The sequence below is a fragment of the Triticum dicoccoides genome, chromosome 7B, assembly GCF_002162155.2.
Source record: "Triticum dicoccoides isolate Atlit2015 ecotype Zavitan chromosome 7B, WEW_v2.0, whole genome shotgun sequence".
Taxonomy (NCBI): Eukaryota; Viridiplantae; Streptophyta; class Magnoliopsida; order Poales; family Poaceae; genus Triticum; species Triticum dicoccoides.
The window spans coordinates 158,767,116-158,772,155 of NC_041393.1; the positions used below are offsets into that span (position 1 = coordinate 158,767,116).

A 5,040-nucleotide genomic window follows, 5' to 3' on the forward strand; every position below is an offset into this window, starting at 1 on the left:
ACCCCCTTCCCCGCCGCAAATCTCCACCGCAGCGGGGCTTAATCTATTGCCCCACTCCGTTGCAGCTTAGTCGTACGAGCTGACAGCCTCTCGTACCCTGTTGCATCAGGGCAAGGAGAAGGGATCAGGGGCGCCACCGTCGGCAATGTTGTACATGCGTGGGGTTCAGTAATTTCAGCAACGTCGCCGGTAGCTTCTCGTCTAACACATAGCCGATTAAGTGGTAATCAATCGATTCCCTTGTTTAATTTCAGAAACCACCATAAAAGTTCGAAAATCAGGACAGCCTATAGTCGATGTTCATGTCTGCATCTGACACTAATGGTATAATGCAGCAGTCACTGGTTAATATTTTTGTTGATGTGTTAGGGTGTTAAATTAGTCTTAACTTTCAATCTGGTATTAGATAATCACATGTGTTCACTGTTTCTTGTTCAACGATGTCTTATCAGATTCTTTATTTAGTCCAAATTGCAATTTGTACTTCCACCACCCGAGTTTTGCTTGTAGATAGATAATTAAACAAACTTGTCATTAGAATTATCATACTGAGAAAGCTTAAATTTGGAATTAATATAAAAAAGGAAAAAGGATAAGGTTAGTCTGTAGTATGTAACTAGCAAGTACGCCTGTGAATTGCTACAGATTGATGTTTATTGGATATTTTGGAGGCTAGAGAGAATTCGGTGTATGCTCAGTCTTCATTTTGGTACAGCTAGCCCATTCAGGATTGTCGTTCTCTGAACCATGGAGTGTAGAATTGAAGAAGTCGTGCTCGTGTCAACTTATCCAAGCCTGAGCACAACCAGTTCTAGTTTATGGCCCTGGGGAATCAACTCCACAAGAAATGTCTACCAACAAAATTACTAATCTAAGAATGAAATTTGACCACTGATCTAGTTTGAACTGAACCAAATATAACACACAAAGCACCGAGCTTTTCATCTCCTCTGATCTGAACTGCTTATCTCCTCTAAACTGAATCATGGAACTTTTAAGCGCCAAAACATAATATAGAAGTTCAAACAAGTACCTTTTTTGACAATCAGTAGAGCTAGCTTCTATTACTCAGATTGACGATATCAATCAATTTGAATACAGGTGGCTAGCTGAACTGGAGCGTCCAAACGCCGCACTCTCCAGTATGAGGAGGTAGCTTTGTACACAGATGTGCACAAACATTTCCCTCTCTACGAATGAAAGACAGAGTAAAAGAAAGTACCATATTATATGGTTTTTATGCTCAGTTTAGATACTTACATAGTCAACAACATTAGTACTTTTGCAGAAGGAAAGAAGTCCCTACAGCGATTGGAAAGAAAAAGTTTTTCTAGATAATTAAAGGCCCTGCATACATAATATCATTCATGTGTCCTGTTTTATATTTTTATTTGTTCATGTCGTGTGTGTGTGTGTGTGTTTCCTTTCGATATAGCCGGAGTTGGTATTAGGAGGAGAAAGATGGCAGCATGTGCAATTGTATTGAACTGAGTGGCGTCTTTGCATGCTAGTTAAAACCTACCAATGCCACCTTTCCTTTTAAGTTTTTGAATGCAAGGTTAATGAAATATGGTAGGATCAAATCTTTCAATTGCAACATGTATGCATTCCATGCTTTTCTTGCAAAAAGATTTAAACTAACTTTCATCTCTTAAATAACACATGTAAAATTATACGCTGACATGTTTTTTTTCTTTCATTACTTTGACATATCAAAGGGCGATGGATCGAGGTTGGATGAGTCAACCAAGAACTAGTGTTGCTTACAAAGATGGTGTCGGGCAATTTCTGTCTTTTGCATTCCATGATGTTCCAGCTGGTGATAGAATTATCTGTCCTTGTGTAAATTGCTGAAATAAAGCTAGAGGATGAGTTTGGGTTCATTCTTGTGAACAAGTCTCGGGAAATACACACAGGAGATCAGTTAGAGGATGATCCTTTTGTATTTTCTTCCCAAGTGCAGCAGGTTTTCTATGTTCAAGATCCAAAAGCTGAATTATGGAATGTAGTAGTGGAAGTCAGGCCTCGTGACCTTTTTGACATGGGTGATGAAGAATCATCAGATGAAACAGATTAGAGCATTGTGCTTTTGGGGTGTGTTTGGTTCGGGAATGAAGTGTAATGGAATGTCATGGTTCCGTTCTACTAGAATGGGTCGGTTCCATCTCTGTGTTTGGTAGAAGCAATTCAAAGGAATGGAATTGTTATATTTTCATGTTTGGTTTAAGGGATGGAATGAGATGGATTTGTTCATTCAAACAAAACTGCTGAATAAAGTGGTCATCTACCAATCCATCCATACACGCTCCATCTCAAAGAAAAAAAGGCTTGAGCACGCTCTGCCAGAAACAAATAGCAGAGAACCGAAGGAGCGTGAGTTCATCCATCCACGCATGCATTAGATTGCAGAACAAATCTAAGGCTGTAGGCTCGCAGAGAAATAGAAAGGAAACGAATCAGACTCAAATCGCAGAGTTCAACAACAGCCACCCTGCACAAGATCCAACATCCAAGCATGTTCAGGCGCGGTCAACGGCCAGCATTGGGAGCAGCTACTCCGTCAAGCGCGACGGCGTGGAGCTTCCCGGGATGGGGCCTGGCGCGACGCGGTTCGCCGTCACCCGCGCGGACCCGAGCTCATTCACGGCGACCTACATGGCCTCCATGGCCGCCTTGGAAGCTCATTGACGGGGGCACGCAGGGGGGCGGTCTGGACGAGGGGGCGCCTGCTCCCGGCGGCGTCGGCGGCAGCGTGTGCTTCCGGCGGCGGCAGCTACCCGAGCCGAGAGGTCGCGCGAGGAAGGGAAAGAGGGAACACGAGATGCAGTTGCGGGAGGAAGAGGAGCGGTTCTGCGTGGTCCGCTCGATTTGGAGAGACCGCGCGGAACGGCATAAACAGCGAATATGCCATTCCAGAAACGAGTGGGTTCCGGTTCCTCAGATCAACCAAACACAAGAATGGGCCCTAGGAACGAAACGGACCTGTGTTGTTTCACTTGATGACAAGAACCAAACACACCCTTGGTTCTTCGCAGGCGGCCAGCAGGAAATTCAGCATTCAGAACAATTCAGGCTAAAGTATTGGTGGAAGCTCTTTGTTGGTGTGGTTCTTTGCATGCAGATGCAATTTTAGTTATGGTTTTAGTAGTAGTTTAGGAGCACACTGTCAGAATGATTTATAAAATTTATGGTTGTTGTCTTTTTTTCGTACTAATTCAGGGCACAACCCAAGTGTACTTGGTTGTGAATTGTGCGAGACATTAGACAAGGTTACATTATTTTTTATGCTTTGCATGTTGTTTCCAAGAATCTAGTGGAAGTTAGGAATGGTTGTTTCCAATAATCTATCTCCAACAGTAATCTCACTGTCTGTGATGTTGGTAGCTGGACTTATCTAGAAGTTCATGCTGCCATGGTCCTTGTCTTGCTGGAAAATATGGCTTAGTCCATGTTTAGCATGCCTACACCGTCTTATGTGTTCGGCGTTAAGTTTCCTTCTGTTCATTTTTGTGGTGAGTGTATCATTGTCCATATTGTTTCTCGGCTGTTGTACATAGCATTATGACTTAAGGTATGTGTAAAAGGAAACTCAATGGTGACCGACATGCACATAATCAAAGATGTTCTTTGTTGTTGATCCAGCTGCCAAATTTGAACAAAAAAATAGTGTCCAGGATTTGATGAAATTTTGACACAAGGACAACCATATGATTGCTAGTATTCTGTGAAATTTTCATCAAATTTGGAGTCACCGTTTGAGAGAATCAGTCATTCTTCATTTTCAGCCAGAATTTGGACTAGAATTTGAACCAAAAAACAAAGTGTCCAGAAAATTATGAAATTTTTACACAAGGACAACCATATGATGATCAGTATTCTGGGGAATTTTCAATCGTTCTTGCCGAACCGATTGAAAGATATAATTGAAAAACCAATTCAGCCCCTGTTTGGCCAAGAGATGAACCCGAAAAAAAGTGTACATAAAATTATGAAATTTTGACACAAGGACAACCATATGATGAGTAGTATTATGGGAAAATTTCAATTGTTTTGTCCAAAGCGAATAAAAAATTAAATTGAAAACCAATTCAGCCCCTATTTGACCAAAAAAATTGAACCGAAAAGAGTTTCCAAATACTTTTGGAATTTCGACACAAGGAGAACCATATGATGACTAGCATTCTAGAAAATTTCAATCGTTCTTACCAAAAATATTAAAAAACTAAATTGAAATACCAATTATGTGTACGTGTGCTGCTGAGTTGGCTGCCTAGTCAGATTTGACTCAGTCAAAACCGTTTGACCAGCCCAAAACTGAATCAACCATTATCTTTAAAACCATGTGGTAAATTGAGGGTGCAATGCGACCGGTTTCGAAGATAATGGTTGTAAATCAAACCGACTTGCTAGAGTTTTAGTGGAAGGAGGGTGATTGGATGGTCATATGGAGGCATGTACGTGTGTGAGTCAAGGGCGACGATGCAGTCGGGGACACCTTATTGATTCCCATTTTCAGCTAGCTCTTTGTGTCGCCCCGCTCCACCTCATTGGCAATATGGCCTGAACCCCTCCCATTGCACATATTAGGGCATCTCCAAGGCCGAACCTAAATCGCCCACACTTGTCTAGAGTGAACGATTCTGATGCAATTCCCCATCCAACACGGTACCCCTTCCATCGGTAGACAATCCATTTATCCGCTTCCCCACAAATCGATCGCAAACTAGGCGGCGCCTGAGAAGCCTACTCCAGCCGATGCGCCACTTTAAAGCCGACTTCACATGGCTTCCCGCTCCTTCGCTTGGTCTGGCTGTGCCTATTTAAGTGCGGTTACAACGCTGTTCACAGCACACTGCATCACGGACACTGAGTACGCCCGTCAGATGGAGCTGATGATGGAGCGGTCACTCTGGGGTCATGGTCCGGCGCCACCACCAGCACACGTGAAGGAGGAGCCGCCCTTGTCGTCGCGCTACCGAGTGCGTTAAGCAAGAGCCGCCATCGCTGTTTCTTTGCCGCGTCAAGGCAGAGCAACAGTCC

At 43.1% G+C, this 5,040-nt stretch overlaps 1 long non-coding RNA gene across 1 annotated transcript; it reads left to right on the plus strand.

The window, feature by feature from the left end:
- Positions 1-6: 6 nt before the first annotated feature.
- LOC119341048 lies at positions 7-2,215 on the plus strand. The gene is made up of 3 exons (XR_005164858.1): positions 7-223; positions 1,102-1,152; positions 1,719-2,215. It is a non-coding gene; the product is annotated as an uncharacterized LOC119341048 (long non-coding RNA).
- The last annotated feature ends 2,825 nt before the right edge of the window (positions 2,216-5,040 follow it).